This window comes from Cryptomeria japonica, chromosome 3 (assembly GCF_030272615.1).
Source record: "Cryptomeria japonica chromosome 3, Sugi_1.0, whole genome shotgun sequence".
NCBI lineage: Eukaryota > Viridiplantae > Streptophyta > Pinopsida > Cupressales > Cupressaceae > Cryptomeria > Cryptomeria japonica.
In genome coordinates this window covers 65422970-65446733 of record NC_081407.1, presented here as the reverse complement: position 1 = coordinate 65446733, position 23764 = coordinate 65422970, and the positions used below count along the sequence as shown (strand labels likewise).

At 41.4% G+C, this 23764-nt stretch overlaps 1 protein-coding gene across 1 annotated transcript in view; it reads left to right on the top strand.

Moving 5' to 3' along the window:
- Positions 1-23764, top strand: part of LOC131032552 (CSC1-like protein HYP1) — a 326093-nt gene that overhangs the window by 58331 nt on the left and 243998 nt on the right. The gene's annotated exons all lie outside the window — the stretch shown is intronic.

Here is a 23764-nt window from a genome sequence, read left to right as displayed (position 1 = left end):
CAATCAAAATACATAGCGAGAACCTCATTTTGGACGTAGGGGATGAAGTTTCAAACGTGAAAAATGAAAGATGGAGGACCTAATTGCATAATCGCTCCTGTCCCTCTCCCAGGGACCAGAGCGATGAAGTTAATGTTCATTTTTCTTCCCATGTCTAGGCGCCAACATCATTTTTTAAATTGCATTAAATGCTAAGTTTCGATAAACCTTGATATTTTTAATTAAAATTGGCATTTAATGGGTGCGCACAAGGCATTTAATAATTAATTTTGCCTTTTAAAAAACCGAAACAATTAATTACAAAGGTATTTTAATTAATTAATTAAATAAGGAGGTGAGCGCTTGGGTTTTATTTTTATATTCATACAAAAGTCGGCCTCCCTTTATTTAATTTTTGTTATTATTTGCTTTATTTCCAAGTCGGCCTAGAGGCAATTAAGGAGGTAAGCGCTTATATAAAGGGGGTGTGATATGGCATTTTAAAACATCATTCAATCATCCCTTTGCATGCGATTTGGAGAAGACAATTACAAGGTGCGAATTTCATCAAGGAGAGGTGCGAAATTCCATTCAAAGGGGAGTGCGAACTTGGTTTGAGGTGGAGCGAATTTGCCATCAAGGCGTTGAAGACCCCACAAGTTGGTGAAGTTGACAAGGAAGGTGCCTTTGCTAGAAGAGGATCGCATTGATACTTCAAAACTCCAATTTTTGTCTAGACAAATCGCCTTATTTTGCATTTTTAGAGTTAGCTCGCAAGTGAGGTATGGCAAAGTCTTCCCTTGTCTAAATTTTCAATATTGATCTTAAATTTCGAATTTTGAAAATTTGAAATTCCATTAGCTTAATCGTTTTTAGGAAATGATAACTCAAAGACTTATCATGAGGTTTCCTAAAATTAATCTTTAATCTAATCTATGTTATGCATTGCAAAATCTAGCTCTTATTATGAAATGTTGTGTAGGTATGGCGACCCCGAAGGCGGGAGCATCCACCAGTCGTCCTGCTCTCATGAAGGAAGATCAAAAGACCGAAGAGGTGGAGACCAAGATCGTGTCTAAATGGAGCAACATTGGAGATACCAACTTGGGCAACTTCAGTACAAAGAAATTTCGAGAGGTCCCTTACATTGGCAAGCCATCACCTGTCGCCCGGAGGATAATTGAAAGTGGCATCATTAAGGCGGCCGGCTTCCCTCCAGCAGTATAGTGTCATGAGTTGATGATCGAGTGTGCTCGTCATTATGATCCTCAATCCAGAACGATCGTGTCCAAGGAAGGAAACACTTTGGCGTATCTTTCAGAAGAAGCTATAAGTGAGGCTTTCCATCTTCCATAGCACAGAGATATGATTTACAAGAGCATAGAAGGAGCCAGGTCCATGTACGAAGATGATCCAGATGCTTGCCTAAGCATCATCAACAAGAACTGGTTACTCAAGAGTCGTCCTCGACTGAGCAAGGTACCGAACACACCACACAGGATTGATTTCCAGGAGGAGTACAGAGATTTGATTACAATGCTCAACCGAGTCACAGGTGCACCTCAAGCTTTTTACTTTGAAAAATGGATGTTCTACTTCATCCAGGTGATAGTTCAGGGAAAAGGAACAATTCATTGGGCTAGAATGATTAGCCATTGCTTGGACGTACAGTTGAGGAGACTCAAAGCTACCAAGTCCTTCCACATGAGTTCATACGTCATCTATGCCTTGATCAGGAGCTTCGAGTACGCAGGACTACCTCACAGAGGAGTGGTTGGAAGAGGACCCGGCGAGGTCAGAGTTTGTGATTCCTATGTTCACTTGCATCATCCGCCAGAAAGCAACTACAAGTTAGTTAATGATACCTTCACTATGAACATCACAAGGACGTTGCAAGGCGGGATTCACAACAGATTATCTCAGGATGCACAGGAACTAGTAAAGAGGTACGGTGCTTGGTTTATCCAATTTCCGAAGTTTACTTATATCAGAGTTCATGGATGTCCTTCACGTCCATACATACTGCCGAGATATCCAACAGACAGAATTGTGTTACTTGAGGTAACAAGACAGTTGGCAGCTTATGCGAAGGCATTCAGACACAGACATGGAAATGGAGTTCCTGTACCTATCATATTGGGCAATTCAGTTGAGGTATGTCCTAATGCTTTAGCCATGGATGACGCAGAGAAGGAGTTAGCTTTGTATTCTTTTTCATTCTTTGCTTTGAGGGAGAGCTTTGATCCACATGGATATATAGAGGAGACAGTCGGTAGGAAGTTTAAGCATGAGTTTCAGATGGAAGATTTTATGATGAATCTCTTAGACGATCTTGAAGTGAAAAGAAAGATGCATTCTAGATTGCCTTTGGATTTCATCAGGAAGTGCAAGATTTACAGAGTGGCCGACCAAGCTCAGGACAGTGGCAGACATCTCCAGTCATCCTATGATCGAGAAAGTAAATCAGTAAGGTTAGATTGGAATGAGCCCGAGGTTCTGGATCTAGATGCTTTGATGGCTCCAGTCTTGTCTTGTACTCGCAGATGGGTTGATGTGCAGCATCAGAAGTTGAGAGAGCAAGGCATAGCTATGACTTTCACTTTGGAAGAGAAACCAGCCGAGGGTGGAGCTAGTGTAAGTGAAGGTAATCGTAATCCCATAAATGCAAATGAAGGCAACCTTCGAAGTGCAAGTGAAGGCGATCTCCATCCAAGAGGCTCGAAGAGGAAAGAGAGACCTGGAAAGAGAGAATCTTCCAAGAATAAACAAGAGGCCAGCCGAGATCGTTCATCTGGTACATCTTCTCGACAAGAGAAAAGGACACTTGAAGTGGAAGAGTCTATGGAGTCGATGGTTCAGAATGATAAGGAAGGACAGGTACCTCAAGGGTCGCCAAGTGGATCTCTCCAAGATTATGAGTTACATGAAGACAAGAATAATGACGAAGTAACATCTCCTCACAGAGAAGAAGAAATATTGCATAAGGAAATACAGGTCAAAGAGACAAGATCAGCCATCCCCGATTGGTTGAAGGAAAGATTAACGAAGGTGATTGTGATCGAGGACGAAGACAATGTGATTGATTTAGAGAGCCTTGTTGGACATTCCCAGGAAGTGACAGAGAAGAGAAAGGCTACCAAGATGTCCAAGATGATTAGAGATGAGACTGGATCCAGAAAATTACAGATAGCTACACCGTCCGTGGACAAGTACGAAGGTGAGATCCTAGCAGAGGAATATGATATAGAGACATTTGAGCTAGGTCCATCCACAGCCGAGCAGACATTAGATGATGCCACAGATTCCTTTGAGGCATTGAAGGACAAGCTTAGAGAAGAAATGGAGAAGAATAGGAAGCTTGAGAGAGAGGTCGGTGCATGGAGAACATATTTCAGCCATCTCAATCAGCCTTTGGGACGTCAGGATCCAGCAAGATCACCTATACAGGCACTTCCCCTTCAATCAATTGGTGAGGCAGAGAGATTCAGGAGTATGGTCCAGCGTATGAGTACTTGGATGGATAAATCTCATACAGTTGCCGTAGAATTTGCAACAAGGATGATGAAGACTATTCATAGGGCTATTCAGGTTCTTGAGATCATCCACAATTTGATGATAACGGTAGCCGCTTTTGCTCATACCAAGGATGTTATCATTCTTGTCTTGAAGGTAATTAGACAAACATCGAGGAAGGTCTAAGCGCAGGAAAAGATTATGGATGGAGGACCTCACAGTTTACTTCAGTGGTCAACCTTACTCCAGATGAAGGAAGTTCTCTTCGAGGACATCAGTACTAGGTGCAGTCATGTTGAGGAGGTGATCAACCCGATCCAGGACAGAGTATTTGAGGTACTTCGTACCATTCTTGGCAGGAGGATCGAAGTTGAGACAGATGTGGATTTGCAAGAATTGGAAGATAGAATCAAGGTCATCTTTTGCAAGGACGTCAATATCACAGATGAGCAACAGGACCAGATTTTTGCTACCATGCTCCTGATTGAAAAGACTAGGGAACTTGAACTTACATGGGACGCAACTCTTCTAGATGCATTTGATCAGGTCATCCACTTGGAAGAAAGAATGAAGAATCTTCCCGAGATTCCAATTGCTGAGATCGAGGGAATCGTATCAAGATTCATTGCACATGCTAAAAAGGAGCATTGGAAAGGGAATAAAATTCTAGATGAGAGGTTGTTATAGATGACATGGCACCTTAATTGTCATTGGTCTATGTCTCCTAGATTTTTGTGCCAAATTTATAATTGGCTATGCATTTAATGTTGTGCAATAAAAGGGGAACTTTTGTAATAAAACCCTAATTAGGGTTTAGGTGTCATGATCTTGACCATTGATCTACTTTTGATCTGGACCATTCATTGTAATTGAGGATGCTATTTATACCCTCATTTCATTTCATTTTCATAAGTTAGATGTGAGAAGAAGATTAGATTATTGATGTATTAGAGAGATTAGAGTTTAGAAGCAATTTACTTTTGTAGCAAGATTGAGCTTTGAAGAAAGAATTCAAACAATTGTTGTACATGATGGCTTTGAGATCAATGAAATATTGAAGTTATGGTGTTTTGTTGCAAGTCTCTTAGTTATCTTCATGGTTGTTCAATTTTCTTGAATCATTTCTCGATCAAAGTAGTGTGTTAATTCGAAGGACAAAGTGTTGGACTTGATCTTTGGTAGGATTCGTTTTCCAAACCACTAGCTTCTTGCTGATTGTAGGAACGCCTTGCGTGGTCGACTGGAGATATTTGAATCACTTAACCTTCAATCGTTATTGTATCTTGGATATGTACCTTCGTGGTAGTGTCTTTGATCTTTGATGTGTTGAAGAACCATTTGTTACCTTAGAAGATCGCATCAATTTCAATTGAGTTGTTATTTTATGGCAAAATTGAAGTTGGTTGAATCTTGCCAAGTCTTGTCCACATGAAGTCATTCTTAGGGTTAGACTAAATTAGACCTCTTGCAAAACCCTATCCTTTTGTTATTTTTTGTAAAAGTTTGTTTAGTTCAGCAAAATCTTCGGCAACGTAAGGCCCCTTGAGGACACAGCAAATCACAACGACCACTGGTGCTTATCCACACGTAGAGTCCCTACTTACAAGAACATTGGAGTCATCCTAACTGATCCTTCTTGCGATATCTTCAGCAGTTAGCGACTTTATCCAAGAGAGGATAAGATGCCTTTGGGTATTTTATTCTGTGTATGATTGTGTACAAAATACACGTCAACAAGTAGGTATGTCACAATTTCTTTGTACCATTCATCAGGGGTGACATCCTCTAATTCATAAACTTGTTGGATTAATCCGGGTCCGTCAATTGCCAGTGTTTGTGCCAAAGCTTGTCCTCGAACAAGTTTCATAGGTTGGATTTCAATATCAAACTCTTGGATAATGGCGACCCACTTGCCTCTTCTTTCTCCTAGTTCATTTTGCATGAGGAGTGTCTTGACTGCTGCATCTGGAACTATTGCATAAATTTTGGCCCTTAAGAGGTAATGTCTTAATTTTTTAATGGCCTTGACCAGTGCGTATGCCTGTTTTTCAATGTTGGGATATTTGAGTTCTGCATCTTTCAGCGGGGTACTCATGAATGCAATTGGATTCTTGTCCCTCTCTTCACTCTTCTGGGTGAGAATAGCAGCACAAGTGTAGTTAGAAGCGAAGGAATACAGGTAGAAGGGTTTGAGGTAATCAGGACTGATTAGTACTGGCGCTTCTGCGATTGCCGTCTTTATCTCCTCAAATGCCCTCTTGGCCTGTGGCGACCATTCGATCTTTGCGTCCTTCTTTAGCATCTCGTTCAAAGGTCTGACTATCTTAGCAAATCCGGTGATGAATTTTCTGACAAAGTTGATCTTGCCGAAGAATGATTTGAGTTCTTTCTTATTGGCTGGCAAATTGATGGTAGATATAGCTTTTACTCTTTCAGGATCGATGGAGATTCCTCTTTCTGAAATGACGTGTCCTAAGAGTTTTCCTTCTGTTACCCCAAATATGCATTTCTTCGGGTTGAGAGAAACTCCATATCTTTTGCACCTTTGGAAGACTCTTCTTAAGTCATCCACATGATCTTCTCTTTTTCTAGAGAAAACTGTGATATCATCCATGTATATGATAATGCATTTTCCAATTAAGTCTCTGAAAGCGATATCCATGGCTCTCTGGAATGTGGCCCCAGCATTGATAAGTCCGAAAGGCATTCTTTTGTATGCAAATGTACCCCACTTGGTAGTGAAAGCGATCTTTAGTCGATCTTCAGGCTCGACCAAAACTTGATTATAACCTGAATATCCATCGAAGAAAGACATCATTTGTGACCCATTAACAATCTGTAATACTTCATCCAGCGATGGCAGAGGATAATTGTCCTTTTCTGAAGCTCGGTTGAGATTTCTGAAATCAACACACAATTTGATCTCTCCATTCTTTTTCCTGACAGGAACCAGGTTGGTGACCCACGTCGAATGTCTTACTGGGAAGATGATTTTGGCTGAGAGCAGCTTCTTAACTTCTTGATATATTAGGGGTTCTAGCAAAGGATTCACCGGCCTCTGTCTCTGCCTAAATGGTTTGCTTCCTGGCTTCAAAGGGATTGTGTGAGTGATAATTGCAGTGTCATAAGTCTTGAGATCTTCATAACTCCATGCGATGACGTTTGGGAAATCTCTCATATTTTTTAAGATTCCATTTCTTTCCGGTGCGGTGCAGGCCTTTCCAATGAACACATTCTTAACTTGTATGTCATCACCAATGTTGATTGTGTTGCACATGTTTCCTTCCATACTGTGGTTTTTCATGTCTTTTAATTTGTCGGGATCAAAGATTCTTTCTAACTCCACCATACCTTTTGGAATAGTGTTTGTCTTCAAATTCAAAACTCCTTCAGCATCCAATTCTGCTCCCTCCACTTCTTCTTCATCAATGATTTGAGCTAAGAAGACATCTGTGTTGGTCAAGAAATCCAGTATGTGCTTGTCATCTTCAAAAACTTGAAAATTGGTGATGTTATCTGGGACTGAAGGTACTGAGGTTAGCTCTACTGTGAACTTCTTCAATCCTTCCATTGCTAATGGTATCAAAGAGCTGGTGGCTTGTGCAAGGGAATTAGCCACTTGATTCTGATGCCTGTATATAGATTCGATGTTGAAGGCCTCGAAACTCTCGATGAGGTCCCAAACTCGATTTCGGTATTTGGTCAACCTTTTGTCATGGCACACATACTGCCTTCTGATTTGTCTTATAGCTATTTCTGAATCTCCATACACTTGCAGTATTTTTGCTTTCTTTTTGATAGCCATCAATAACCCATGAATCAAGGATTCATATTCAGCTACATTGTTGGTGCAAGGAAATTGTAACCTATGAGCGGCGAGGTAAGTTTCTCCTGTCGGGCTAATTAATTCGTAGCCTGCTCCAGATCCTTGTTTGGACTTAGATCCATCGAACCTTAATGTCCATTTGCATTCTCTTGGTCTTCCGTTCCTTGGTCCTCCTGGCCTTTGGTTGATGTGTCGGATAGATTTTCATCTTCTGAGGAGCTTTCAACCTCTGAATGTTCCATTTCTTCTATAATCAATGTCTGTGGGACTCTTTTGTATACTTGTTCTAATGCAGTCTGGCACAAAGCACAAGATAGTTCTGAATGGACGACATTATGTATCCTACACCAGTTGGGGAGGAGTAGATCTCAAACGGATGCCAAGTTACCAAGTTGCATACTTTGCTGTATGTTTCTATGTACGAATTTTCTGAAATTCTCAAACATTCCGTCATCTTCTTGGTCGGATCCTTGGTCACTTTCCACAACAATTTCTGTAGATTCCATCACCTCTTGTTGACCGTCCTTGTCTTGCAGGTTTTGTATCATCAAGATCTCTTGTACTTTAGGTTTATATGCTCCTAAATCTGATTCTAAGAACAGGACTTCATTATCTTCCCCATACTCGGTTATCATAAGTCTTAATCTTGGAGTGCTGTCGATTTTGATTTGGTTTAGGCCTCCTCTCCAGGGTAACCACATATGTGCGAAGTCGGTTGACACATACCCATTTAACTTTCGTGACCAATCTCTACTTAGAAGCATCCCATATGAATCAGGAATATCTATGACTGATATGTCTATGAAATTTTGAACCCTTGGGTCTGCAGCCAATTGCATGTGGATATTGTTCAATTCTCGCATGACTAGAACTTCTGTCTTGTCTAGCCGAGTGACTTTTCTTTTGGTAGGAGCGGGAGTTATTCCTAGTCTCTGACAGATAGCCAGGGGCATCACATTACTGGAAGCTCCTGAATCATAGAGGCAATTGTGTAGTAATTTCCCAAAAATTCTGACTGATAGCAGGAACGGGGCCGGTTCATCTTTTCCCCGGGAAAGGACTGAGGAATCCCCACTGTGTTCTTGATGTTTTACTTCATTGATCCTCAGGTTATTATCCTTTGTTGGGCTCTCTTCTTTTGAGTGGTCCGCCTTGTTTGGAGATTTTCCTTTCTTGACCACATCTTTCTTAACGACAACCTCTTTCCCTGGAAGCATCTGACTAGTGGTGAGGCTTTCTTTGATGGCGGGTTGAGCTTTCTTAGTCTCGCCTCTTGAGTAATACTTTGCCTTCTAACATATCTTCCTTTTTGGCTGGAAAGGTTATGGTCTGGACCATGCATTCGTCTTGTTCAGGTTGGTCTTTGTCGCCAGCTTCCTCTTGGGTCACATTGATGGTAGCTTGAGCTTTGTTGGCTGCATCTTTAGACGGATTCTGAACATTCGACCTTACTGTATTTGACTCACTTAAGCTATTAATCACTGCATCTTTAATTTTTGAGACTTTGAGTAGCTTGTAGAGCGGTAGGCTAACTTTGACTTTCTTGAGTTCTTCCAACACCAACGTGGCCAATCTTTTCATTTCATCAGCCATGGGAGGTGCAATATTCTTTTGCCTCTATCCTTGTGTGTGCTGTGGATATTCTGGATTATTACTAGCTCGTGGATCCGGAGGAGTAGAGAAATTGTTCGGAGGGATTGATGTAGTTAGGGGTTCCTGATTTCTCTCATTTCTATGATATACTCTTTGATTCACACCTCCTGAGGACTGGTGGAATACCTCCTTTATCCCCTCGACTAGGACACTGTTATTCAAGGGTGGAAAATAATACTCTGAGTTTTCAACAGGTTCATTTGCTGATGCAGGTGGGAACTGGGAACTCGGAGGTACCATTGGTCCATTAGCCGACTCTGGTGGAAACCTCCCATTTCGAGTCTGATTATCGTCTTCTGGTGAATGTTTGTAACATTGTACAATCATGGATTGATCGTACCGCGTAGTTGGGACCATCTCGTATCTAGTTGTGGGCGGATTATCAGGTGGATCGTTGCTATGCATCTCCTGCTGGAATATGTAGGCTGCAATTTTGAACTCAGGACATTGCAACTCAGAATGCTGGTTTGTATTGTGGAGTCTACACCAGCTGGATAAGGCTTCTTCTGCTAGAAACACTTTACTGGTAGGATGATTTTCTTGATTCTGAGAATTTGATGGGTTGTCTAGTGGCGTCACCACGTTTCCATTATTAGGAGTAGTATTCCATGGTCTCCTTTGAAAGCCTTGGTTGTTATTTCCTTGATAATTGTTCCTGAAACCTTGATTATTATTTCCTTGGAAATTTTGATTGTTCGTATGTTGACCATGGTTGACCCTTTGCATGCTTTGAAGTTGATTATTCTGATTCCTTAGATGAGTTACTTCGGTTGACAGCTTCTTGACTTGTTCAATCAACTCTTTCATTTGATCTTTTTCTTCCTGTGTTCTTGAGGAGTTTGTTGCGTTTTGCAGGTACATAGGTTGTGCTGGTGGGGCTTGTGAAAGTGCATTTCCAGGATGAAGCACCAACTGGTTTGCCGGCTGTACGCTAGGATATGTTGCTTGTGGAATGGGGTTCATAACTGGAGTCTGGTTGGCCAATGCCATACTAACTGCTTGTATTTGATTTGGTGCTGCAGCAGGTCCCATATGTAGTAGCGGCCCAGTAATATTCTGTCCCATGTGCTTACTGACTTCAATAGCCTTTGCATATGCTGCATTTAGATCATTCGGGATAGGATGTGTCCTCACGAACAGGGCGGTAAGATGATCTAGGGCTCCATAATAGATTTCCCTTGGGTCAGCAATGAGGTAGGGATGTCGTAACATCGTGTATGCGCGGTGGAACCTGTTGTTGAAAGAAGTGATTGGCTTATGTTCTCTCCTTCGGATTTCAACAAATTGTCTATATAGCTCTGTTGGCGTGGTTGGTATACCAAACTTAGCAATAAATGCATCCTTCATTGCGTCCCAGGTCCTGATTGACCCTGTAGGCAAGTGAATGAACCAGAAGTACGCTTCTTCTCCCAATGAGTAAGGAAAAAGCCTACATGCTACATCTCCATATTCGACTCGCCTGTTACAAAGATGATCTTCGAACATCTTGATATGATCCTCCGCTGTACGATTGAAATCACTGACATTGAACTTGGAACAAAAATGCTTTGGATTCTTTGGCATGTCGTGATAGATTGCAAATTCCAATGGTGATGGGTTGTTGATCAGCCAAGTAGCGCCGTTAAGCACATGAGCAAGAGGAGGAGGAGGAGGAGCATTGTGAGCCATCGTGCTTCCCGAAGTTTGAAAGCTTGTCAATAGACTTGATGAACTGGCTTGGCTTGTCGGTTGAGAAATTGCCTGGATACTTACTCGAATTGCCGCTTGTACTTGTTCTTGAAGAGATGGAGCTTGTGATGACTCTGAGGATTCTTCTGATCTTGGTTCAAATTCCCTTGGAGTATCCTCTCTTTTGACTCGCTTCGACCTTGAAGTAAACTGAAGTTCACCCAGATTTTTGACGCCTGGTGTCAACCTCAATATTCTTTGATGTTTCTTGGGCGAGAAAGAACCAATACGATCTAGCGTGAAGATTTGTCTTGCGGAGATTACTGCAGGTTCCTTTGATTGCGAAGCTCTCTAGCGGCAGCCCTTTGGTTTTCTTTAGCTCTATCCTCTTCTTGTTCCAAGATGATCCTCACTCTGTTATACTCAGCTTCGCTTCTCCTTGCGTTCCACGCTAGGTGATTCAATCCTGAAACAATATCTTCTTGAATGTTGCCTATCTCCAAATTAGGTTGCACTACTTGATTTGATCCTTCATGTGGCAACACCATCGTGATACATGATAGATCTGCTCCTTTAATTCTTCGGATTCGTGCCCTCCTTCTAGCGCCAATTCTGTTGACGTGTATTTTGTACACTATCAGACACAGAATAAAATACCCAAGGGTACCTTATCCTCTCTTGAATAAAGCCTCTGAATGCTAAAGATATCGCGAGAAAGGATCAATCAAGGTGACTTCAAGGTTCTTCGTTGTAGGATCTCTACGTGTGGATAAGCACCAGTGGTCGTTGTATTTCTTCAAGGGGCCTTACGTTTTCGAGTTGTAGGAACAAGATCTTCCTAAAACTAACAAGTTCTCAAAAAAGATCAAAAGATAAGGTTAACAAGAATTCTAATCTAATCCTAAGAATGACTCACTGTAGGCTAGACTTGGTAAGATTCTACCAATTTTAGTATTGCCAAGGAATTACAACTCTACTGAAATTGGTGCGATCTTCTAAGGTAATTTAGTGATTTTTCAAATCATCAAGGATTATAGACACTACCATGAAGGTACATATCAATAGTTCAATAATGATTGAAGGTTCCGGTAATCCAAATATCTCCAGTTGACCACACAAGACGTCCTTACAATCAGTAAGAAGCTAGTGGTTTGGAACGTGAATCTCACCAAAAGATCAAGCCTAACACTTAGTCCTTCAAACTTAAATACTACTTCGACTGAGAATGATTCAAGAAAGTAAACAACCATGAAGATAGCCACAAGAATTGCAATAAAACACCATAACTTCAATATTTTATTGATCTCAAAGCCAAAATAGACAACAATTGCTTGAAATTCTTTCTTCAATGCTCAATCTTGCTACAAAATAACTTTCTTCTTTACAAAAGCTCTAATCTTCTAATTTCTAACTGCTTATCTCTAATCTCTCATGACAAAACGAAAATGAGTGAGGGTATATATAGCATCCTCAGTTACAATGAACGGCCCAGATCAAAAGAAGATCAATGGCTGAGATTCTGACACCTAAACCCTAATTAGGGTTTATTACAAAAAGTTCCCTTTTTAGTTGAACACTATTAAATGCATAGCCAAATATTTAATTGGCACAAAAATCGAGGGAACATAGACCAATGATAATTAAGATGCCACATCATTTTATAACAACCTCTCTTCTAGAACCTTATTCCCTTTCCAATGCTCTTTCTTAGCATATGCAATGAATTTGGACACAATTCCTTCAATCTCAGCAATAGGAATCTCGGGAAGATTCCTCATTCGTTCCTCCAAGTGGATAACCTGATCAAAGGCCTTGAGAAGAGCCGTATCCCATCCAGGTTCGAGTTCTTTGATCTTCTCAATCAGGAGCATAGTAGTGAACATTAGATCTCGTTGTTCATCTGTGATGACATTCTCATCTTTGCAAAAGATGACCTTGACTCTTTCTTCCAACTCTTGAAGGTCCACATCTGTCTCAACTTCGATCCTCCTACCAAGAATGGTACATAACACGTCAAACACCTTGTCCTGAATTGGATGGATGACGCCCTCAACTTGATTGCATTTGGTGCTGATGTCCTCGAAAAGAACCTCCTTCATCTGAAGTAGAGTTGACCACTGGAGTAAATTATGATCTCCTCCATCCATTATCTTTTCTTGTGCCAGGATCTTCCTTGGTGTTTGCCTGATCACTTGCAGAATAGGAATGATAACATCTCTAGTGTGATCGAAAGCGGCTACTGTTATCATCAGGTTGTGGACGATCTCAAGGACGTGGATAGCTCGGTGGATTGTTTGCATCATTCTTGTTGTAAATTCAACGGCTACTGTGTGGGATTTGTCAATCCAAGAGCTCATAAGCTGAACCAAGCTCTTGACTCTTTCTGCCTCGCCAACTGATTCAAGGGGAAGTGCTTGCACAGGAGACAATGCTGGATCTTGACGTCCCAAGGGCTGATTGAGATGGCTAAAGTAGCCTCTCCAAGCGCCTACCTCTCTCTCAAGCTTTCTATTCTTTTCCATTTCTTCCTTAAGCTTGTCTTTAAGTGCCTCAAATGAATCGGTTGCCTCATCCAGTGCCTGCTCAACAGTGAGTGGACCAAGCTCAAACGTTTCCACATCATACTCCTCTGCAAGAATTTCACCTTCATACTTGTCCACTACTAGTGTAGCAATCTGTAATTTCGTAGACCCTGTCTCATCTGTGATCATCTTGGACATCTTCGTGGCCTTCCTCTTTTCCGTTGCCTCCTGAGAATTTCCTATAAGGCTCTCTAAGTCAATTACATCATCTTCATCTTCAATCACAATCACCCTCGTCAGTCTCTCTTTCAACCAATCTGGAATGGCGGATCTCGTCTCTCTAACTTGTATTTCTTTAGGCAATGGTTTGTCTTCTCGGAGAGGAGATGTCACTTCATCATCATTCTTGTCTTCATGTAGCTCATTGACTTGGGGAGATCGACTTGACGAATGCTGAGGTGCCTTCCCTTTTTCAGGTTTATCATTCTGTACCATTGACTCCATAGACTCATCAACCTCAGGTACCGTTTTCTCTTGTCCTTCAACTTGACTTGTCCTTTTCTCATGTCGAGAAGATGTGCTTGATGAGCGATCTCGATTGGCCTCTTGCTTCTTCTTGGAGGGTTCCCTTTTCTCAGGTCTTTCTTTCCTCTTCGCGCCTCTAGGATGAGAATTGTCTTCACTTGCGCTTGCTCCTCCTTCCTCTGGTCTTTCCTCCAAAGTAAAAGTCATTGGTACGTTCTGTTCTCTTAACTTTTGATGTTGTACATCCACCCATCTGCGAGTACATGACAAAACTGGAGCCATCAAAGCTCTCAAGTCTGAAATCTCAGGCTCGTTCCAATCTATCTTCACTGCTTTGTCTTCTCTGTCATAGGATGACTGGAGATGTCTGCCACTGTCCTGAGCTTGGTCGGCCACTCTGTAAACTTTGCATTTCCTAATGAAATCTAAAGGTAATCTGGAATGCATCTTTCTTTTCACTTCCAAATCACTTGAGAGATTCATCCAAAAGTCCTCTACCTAAAATTCGTGCTTGTACTTCCTACCAGCTGTCTCTTCCATATACCCATAAGGATCAAAATTCTCCCTCAAGGCAAAGAACGTGAATGAATATAAAGCCAATTCCTTCTCTGCATCATCCAAGGCTTGAGCATTAGGGCATACCTCAACTGAATTCCCCAATATGATGGGCACGAGAATTCCATTTCCATGCCTATGTCTGAATACCTTCGCATAAGCTGCCAACTGCCTAGTTACCTCAAGTAGCACTATCCTGTCTGTCGGATACCTCGGCAACATGTAGGGAGGTGAAGGACACCCATGAACTCTGATATAAGTAAACTTTTGAAACTGGATGAACCAAGCACCATACCTCTTTACAAGCTCTTGCGCATCCAGAGATAGCCAATTGTGAATCTTGCCTTGGAATATCCTAGTGACGTTCATCGTGAAGGTATCATTGACTAACTTGTAGTCACTTCCTGGTGGATGATGCAAATGAACATAAGAGTCACAAACTCACCTCTCCGGATCCTCTTCCGATCATTCCTCTGTGAGGTAGTCCTGCATATTCGAAACTCCTGATCAAGGCATATATGACGTATGAGCTCATGTGAAATGACTTGGTAGGCTTTAGTCTTCTTAATTGCACATCCAGGCAGTGGCTAATAATTCTAGCCCAATGAATCGTTCCTTTCCCTTGAACTATCACTTGGATGAAGTAGAACATCCACTTCTCAAAATAGACGGCTTGAGGAGCCCTTGTAACTCGATTGAGCAAAGTTATCAAATCTCTGTACTCCTCTTGGAAGTCGATCCTATGTGGTGTATTGGGAATCTTGCTCAGGCGAGGACGACTTTTGAGTAACCAATTCTTATTAATGATGCTCAAGCAAGTGTCTGGATCATCTTCATACACTGACCTGGCTCCTTCTAAGCTTTTGTAAATCATATCTTTATGTTCTGGGAGATGGAGAGCTTCACTTATAGCCTCCTCTGAAAGGTAAGCCAAAGTGTTCCCTTCCTTGGATACGATTGATCTTGATTGTGAGTCATAATGGCGGGCACACTCGATCATCAGCTCATAGCATTGGATTGCTGGAGGGAAACTGGCCGCCTTGATGATGCCACTTTCAATTATTCTCTTTGCGACAGGTGATGGCTTGCCAATGTAAGGGACCTCTCGAAACTTCTTGACATTGAAGTTTCCCAAGTTGGTATCTCCAATATTGCTCCACTTGGACATGATCTTGGTCTCCAATTCCTCATTCCTCTGATCTTCCTTCATGAGAGCTGGACGACTAGTAGATGCTCCTGCCTTTGGAGTCGCCATCTTGACACCTACACAACATTTCATAATGAGTAATATACCTTGAAGAGTAAAATAGAAAGGAAGATAAAAGATATTAATTAGGAAACCTCATGATAAATCTTGAGTTATCATTTCCTAATTAGCTACATCAAACTTAGAATTTTAAAAACGAAGCACAAAATTCAAATCTTCAATAATGGTGTCAAGGTGATTTCGCCATACCTCCTCTTGAGAATTAACTCTAAGAAATGATGCAAAAAATAGGAGAATTCACTAGGCAAAATGTGGACCAAAACTCCCTTTAGCAAAATGCGCCTCCTTTAGTCTTCACAAGCATCAACTCCACCACCTCTAGCCTCCAATACTTAGGATAATTCGCTCCAACTAGACCAACTTCTGCACCTTCTTTTGCTCTCCAAATTCGCACTTGACGTAATGAGTGAATGATGGATTAAACTTGATCAAAACACCCCAATTATATAGGGCGCTCACCACTTTGCCTCCCATAGGCCGACTTGGCAAAATAGGCCTAAAAAATAAATAAAATTGCAAAAAGAAGAGGCCGACTTGATAAAATAAATAAAAATAATACCTCAAGCGCTCTATTTTAATTTTAATTTCACAAAAATTAATTTTAAATGCCTTTATAATAAAAAATTCGATTTTCTAAGGCTCAAAATTAATTTATTAATTTATTAAAGGCACAACATATAAATTATAATGGGGCGTCCAAGATGAATAAGTGAAATATATCACAAAATTAACTCAAAACTTAAAATAATGCTTTATCACCTCAAGTCGTTCCCTTAAGTCATAAGAAAAAATACATAAGTTACACGCCTAGGCCAAGGGGGGCATTAAAATATATTAAAAATACTTTTTCCATGTGCTTGAACAACTGCCTTAGTGAACTGAGGGCTAAAAGTACCGAAAACTGCACTGCTAGAAATAGCCTCAGAACTGGACCATTGAAACCTACCAAAAATAGCATTGCCAAATATAGCACTTACTAAAAATAGCATCCTACTAATAATAAGTCCAGAAAAATCTTCAGATCCATTTGCATGTCACACCATCGCGTAGCTCTATGAAAACCCAGAAAAACCCATAAAAATAAGCTGTTCTTGCCCCCACTTACTAAAAATAGTAAGTATACCAAACTCCATTGATTGGTACGCATGTACAATCATTGCGAAACTTTCTGAAAACCCAGAAGGAATTCAAATCAAAACTGTAAAACTACAACAAACAAGCCACCAAAATTGCCAAGCATCCTCCTAGAAAATAGGAAACCCAAATTTTGCCTCTGATTGATCAACGGGTCTCGGGATAGGCTAACGGCCAACTGAACTGATCACTGTTGAGAAGGGGACATTACACATATCTACCACATAAAACTCATCTTGCAGTCGATGGTCACCAATCTGCATAGTCAAATTTGAAATAATGCGAGTGTAAGGGATTTTACGTCCATCACCAACCATCACCTTAAACCCATCATGCTCTTCTGTTTGAAGTCCCCGCCTAGACACAAGCCTCTCATCAATAAAATTATGTTTTGCACCTGTATCAATTAAGGGTACTACACACTGCCCTTGTATAACACCCGTTACCTTGAATGTAATAGAATTTTGAGTTCCTGAATGTTGTGCTAGGGCCTTATCCTCCTTAGGCTCTTTCTCCTTTTCAGATTCTTCTGATGATTCTTCTTCCCCTGAATCAGATTGCTGATCTCATTTTTCTGATATAGTTTCCTCAGCTGAATAGTATTCTATCCGACGCGCCTTCCCTTTAACTGCACATTAATGACCTGGGACCCAAGGTTCTAGATATCTAAAGAATAAATTTCTCTTCCTTAAGTCATTGAGTGTCTCCTTGTCAATTTTGGTAACTGATTCTTTTGCTGATCAGATTCCTTGTGATTTGTTTTTTGTCTTTGTCCGTGTTATGTGAGAACCCTTTTGATTGAAATCTATTCTTTGAAGTGGATGTCTCCATGTCCCTTGCCTTCTTAATGGCTTCTTGCAATGTCGGGGGATTGAGAGCCTTAAATCCTCTCAACGGATCAGAAGCCCATCCATAAACAACACCATGAGCCTCCTCTGTGAAATATCAGTAACCAATACTGAGAGCCTTTGAAATTCTGAGATGTAATTCTCCAATGATCCCCATTGTTTTAACTGTGCCAACTCCTTAAAATGTTGTTTTGGATCCTTCCTATCAAATCTTTCTATCAATCGTTCTGTAAACTCAACATGGGAAGTGATTTGGTCATGTCCCATAGTCACCATGTCATGGTGCCACCACTCATGTGCAACTCAATCTAGGTGTATAGCGGCATATTTAATGGCTTCTTCTTTAGGCATAGTGTGATGTCCCCTTCTAGTTGACATTTGTCAGTTGAGTAGATTAGCTTATCAGTGACCCTCGTAGGCTGATGAGGTTGGGTAGAGGGTCCTCCAGAGTTTGATTCACCACCTTCAGAGCAAACAGTCTAGGTTTGGTCTTCGTTTGAGGTCTCTAGGACTCCGTTTGAGATACTTTCTATTTTTAGTAGTCCTGCTATTTATAGCCAGTAGGTTGGGCAAGGACAGATTATGGTTTGGCAGTCTCCAGTTCAGACGGCAGGCATTTCTGATGAGTACTTAGAGAGATATTAATATTTAATTATTTTTAATTAAATATTAAATGGCGAACTTTAATGTTTTAATGTTTTAAAAGTCACTTTAAGTTATAACTTAAGTGAGGGTCTATTTCTCATCAGATGGGGCCAATTTTTATATTAAATGGAAGATGATTTATTTTTTGACACTTCAATAGTCAAAAATAAATAATAAAAGTTAAAACATCATTAAAGGCCAAATCGCATCTTTCTTGGGAATTGCACCAATCCTAAATGGAGAAGATTAAAGAAGATTTTAGGTCTTCTTTCATTATTCTAAGTTTTGATATTTTTGTTTGGAGCTGTGAGAGGAGTTTTTGTCCAAGGGTTTCAGCAGAAGATTCTTCTGCAGTGATCAGAGGTATCAGTACAGGAAAACGTGGGATTCTTGTACAACAACATCAGAGGCTATGAAATATCAGCTGATCTTGCTATTCCAGTTGGTTTCATTTAGAAGCCAAGTTTGTGCTAATTAATCAGAGAGGCGCCGCCTTTTCTCCAGTATTAGGTTGCAGTAGCAAGAGGGAAACATAGGCATCCATGAGAGATTGTTTATCAGTGGCTGTATGGCTGCCTGGAAAGTAGTGCCAAACACCAGAAGGGCTACGATTTTCACATTGGAGGAACCAAAAAAATATAAAAGAATAGCAGAAGGGACGCCTTGCCTATGTCTCTCCATTGGGCTAACCTGCATGTGATTTGGGTCAATTGGGAATAAATTATGGCTTGCTGTCATAAAAACTGTGTATGACCAGCAATAAGGAAATAAGGGTTCTTACAGAATGTCCTGATATTTATCAGTTCTTCTCTTGCTTTGTTTGTTTATGTATTGAGCATTAATAAATGATGAACAGATGTAATAAGGGTTTGATCAGTATTGTTGAATTATAAATTGATTTCCTGCAAATACCCATCGTTGCTTTTTGTGCTTAAGTTTGTCAAAATTTTATTTGTTGTTACAAATTTGCAAAGAACATAGTTGAAACGCAACAGGTTCAGTTAAACGTCAGTTGTCTCACTTGAGGGCCTGTTAAGGTTCCTGCAGTGGTATCAGAGCTAAATCCTGCCATCCTAAGGGTTTAGCAATTACATGCAGTCGCAGGAAACGGGTTCACACAGGTATTACACACGCAACAGAGCCTTTCGTGAAGGAGAATAGAGTCTTAACAGGCAGTCAGATACCATTGGTGAAAGGCATACAGGCAGCCCAACCAGAGGTCACAGAGCTGAGGATGAGGAGACAAGAGAATTTTTTAGGACTATGGCTATGGGGAAGCAGCAGGTTGCTCAGGCTTTATAGGCACTCACCACCATGATGGAGTGTATGAATCCTCTGAACCAAAACAATCAAGAACCAGAGGACAATAGGAGTGTAGCCAATATTCCTAGACCTCACAGGGTAGCTACACGCACAGTTGACAGGCCTTCAAGGCCTAATTTCTTGGCAGAAGAACCTGAGGATGTTGCCAGAGTTGAGGTAGAGCCTCTCTTTGTTGATAATGTTATGACGGTACATGATGAGTGGAGTCTTCTTCCACCTGATGTGAGGCAGAATCTGAATTTTGATCAGTTCATGAGGCAAAAACGGGAGGTAGAGAGAAACAGGCAAGAGAGGAGGCCTCGTTTCCAACATAGAGATCTTGAGTTTGCCACAAGCAAGGTCACTCTACCTTATTATGATGGCAGCGGTGCAGTTATAGCTAGATCTTGGATCCATAAACTGGATACATACTTCACACTGATACCCATGATTGAAAGGGATGCAATTAAGTTTGCAACCTTACACTTGGACGGTACTGCACATGAGTGGTGGCATAATGGACTCATCACTCTCCAACATGATGAGATTACCACCTACCAAGAGTTCGCTGATTTGTTAGTAGAGAGGTTTGATAAGAAAGACCCTGAGTCATACTTCCGGGAGTTAGCACAGCTGAAACAAACAGGGAACTTGGAGGTGTATGTTTCAGAGTTTTTGAAGCTGTCATGCATGGTAAATAACATGTCAAATCAGCGATCAATAGTTTTGTTTATAGAGGGACTCATGGAGCCTTTGAGAGGCTGGGTAAACGCATTTGATCCCCCAACACTTCAACTCGCCATTAAAAAGGCACGAAGTATGGATGTGACAGCCACTCAAAATAAATTTGGGACAAAAGGGTCAACATCTTTCAAAGATAATAGGAATTTCAGCAAAGGGAAAGAAAAATCAGACTTTAGAAATGATTACAAGCCAAAGCCAGCAGCCCCTCCCTTAGATCGGGAGACACTTAACGATTTAAGGCAAAAGAAACTCTGTTTTTATTGCAAAGGTCCATATGATGCCAACCATGACTGTCCTTTGAGGCCTAAGGGCAGGGCAAACAGAGTAATGTGGGCATATTATGAAGATTCTGAATCTGATCATGAAGGTCAACCTACTTGTTATGAGAATCTAGAGGCTGAAGATGACACACAGGAACTTCCGAGACTTGAAAAAATGGATGCAAAAGGTGATGAGCACCTTAAGGAGGCACTTCTCATGAGTATTCAGCAGGAAGGGTCATTTAGAATGAGAGGAGTACTTGCTGGTCAGAAAGTTATTACACTGCTGGATATCGGAGCCACACATAACTTTATTGATGCCAGGTTGGTGGAGAAGAAAGGAATCCAAACAGAGGAGTTTGAGGGCATTCGTGTGAAGGTGGCAGATGGTTACACTTTAAAGTGTAATAGGATGATTACACAACTCCCATTACGTGTAAACAATTATGAATTCAAGACTGATTTCTATGTGGTTCAGATGGGAGACACAAATTTGGTCCTTGGAATGATGTGGTTGCATGAACTAGGCAAGTTTACACTTGACTTGCAGGAGATGGAGATGTCTTTCACCATTGATGAGAAAACACATGTGCTGAAAGCGATTAAGGACAGCAATTTTAGAATGATTACTCTTAGGCGGATGGAGAGGCTTGTACGCCATGATCAGACTGAGTGGGCAGCATAGTGTATGATCATGCCCATACAGTAGGATGCTCAAAAGGTTGAATATCATCCTGACATTCAAACACTGAGAACCAAACATAGCAAGGTTTTCAGTGACATACCATCAGGGAGGCCACCAGATAGGGGTTTTGAGCACATCTAGGAGGGAGCGAAGCCAGTGATGATTACTCCATATAGACATCTGAAGCGCCCGAAAGATGAAATAGAGAAAACCATACAGTAGCTTTTGACCATGGGACATATTCGGCCTAGTAAGTCCCCCTTTGCTTCTTCAGTTGTTTTGGTGAAGAAGAAGGATGGCACATTGCGGATGTGTATTGATTACAGGGTCCTTAATAAGAGGACGATCAAAAACAGATATCCTATTCTGCGTATTGATGAACTCATAGATGAATTACATGGGGCCTGTTATTTTTCAAAGATTGATTTGAGATCAGGCTATCACCAGATCAGTGTTCATGAGTAGGATATTGAGAAGACTGCTTTTCGTTGTCATTATGGACATTTTGAGTTTGTGGTTATGCCATTTGGGCTAACCAATGCTCCCGCTACTTTCCAGTCCACAATGAACAAAGTCTTCAGACATCAGTTGAGGAAATCAATATTGGTGTTCTTTGATGATATACTGGTTTACAGTCGTCCTTGGGAGGATCACCTCAGTCACCTAGATACAGTTTTGAGCATTCTGAGTAGGGAGTCCTTGTATGCCAAGGAATCCAAATGTGACCTTGGAATGATTGAGTTATTGTACTTGGGCCATATTATCAGTGCAGAGGGAGTGCGGATGGATCCCGAGAAGATCTGTGCTATTGTAGATTGGCCTACTCCAGTGAACCTCACTCAGCTGTGTGGGTTGTTGGGCCTATGTGGTTTCTACCGCCGTTTTGTTAACGGTTATTCGCGCCATGCGGCACCTTTTACAAACTTGATGAAAAAGGGTGCCTTCTTATGGACTCCTGAGGCCCAGGAGTGTTTTGAGAGGTTCAAGGAGCTCATGACTTCATGTCCAGTACTTGCTACACTTGACTTCTCGAAGTCATTTGAGTTACAATGTGATGCCTCAGGTGAGGGCATTGGGGTGGTGCTTATGCAGGACAAGCACCCTATTGCTTATGAGAGTAGGAAACTCCGTGGACCTGAGAGAATTTACAACATTTATGATAAGGAAATGTTGGCCATAATGCATGCACTGGCCAAGTTTAGACAGTACTTAGTGGGCAGCAAGTTTTGCATTAAGACTGACCATAATAGTTTGAGACATTTCCTTGGGCAGCGTGACTTAAATGACAAGCAACAAAAGTGGGTCAGCAAACTTTAGGCTTACAACTTTGATATTTCCTATATCAAAGGCACACAGAACGTAGTTGTAGATGCCTTGTCACGTCGTCCCCACCTGAATTCTATGGTCCAGATAGCAGAGGATTGGCGGCATATTATAGTGGCAGAGTACGCCAAAGATAGCTGGGCTGCAGGTGTGATAGAGGGGTCAGTAGTTTACAACAGGTATAGAGTTGTAAATGAATTGATCATTTACAAGGGGAGAGTGTACTTGATCCCAGGATCGGAGTTGAGGAGTAGGGTATTGCGGTTTTGTCATGATGAACCGATAGCAGGACATCCCGGGCTTTTCAAAACCTACAGACAGGTTCGTGAGCGCTTCACGTGGAAAGGGCTCAAGGCAGATGTTCTACAGTATGTTAGAGAGTGCCCTGTTTGTCAGTAGAATAAACAGGAGCATACATACCCTGCTGGTTTACTTCAGCCACTTCCAATTTCTGAAAGGAAGTGGGAATGTTTGTCTATGGATTTCATCACAGGGTTACCGAGAGTGTAGGGACGTGATTGCATATTTGTGGTTGTGGATCGTTTGACGAAGTATGCTCACTTCTATCCGATCACCACCACTTATTGAGCTATTCAGGTAGCAGAGTTATTCTTTAGAGAGGTATTCAGATTACATGGTTTGCCTCGGAATATTGTCAGTGATGGGGACACGTGGTTTTTGAGCCACTTTTGGTAGGAGCTTTTTAGACTCTGTGGGACCGATCTTACACCGAGCACCAGTTACCACCCCCAGATTGATGGCCAGATTGAGATAGTTAACAAATGGGTGGAGGGATACCTCAGGAACTATATTTCAGGGCAGCAAAAGGCGTGGGTGAAATGGATTTACCTCTGTGAGTACTGTTACAATACCACTCACCACATGTCCATTCAGATGACTCCATTTACAGCACTGTACGGGTATGAACCTCCCAGTTTCATTGACTTATTGCTGAGTGACAGTGGGGTGCCTAGTGCGGGAGACATGATATAGGAGAGTCAGGACATTGTGAAGACTCTTAAGGAAAATATAGCCAAGGCACAAAATCAGCAAAAACAATATGCTGATCAGAAGAGGACAGAGAGGTCATTTGAGGTAGGAGACATGGTGTATTTGATGTTGCAGCCTTATCGACAGTCTACTCTCAGGAGTGGAGCAGAGAAGCTCAAGCCTCGATATTATGGCCCTTTCAGAGTAACCAGGCGTATAGGTGAGGTGGCTTATGAGTTGGATTTACCGGCAGATAGCAAAGTACACAATGTGTTTCATGTGTAACGTCTCAAAAAGGCGTTGGGACACTGTATTGTTCCTTCCA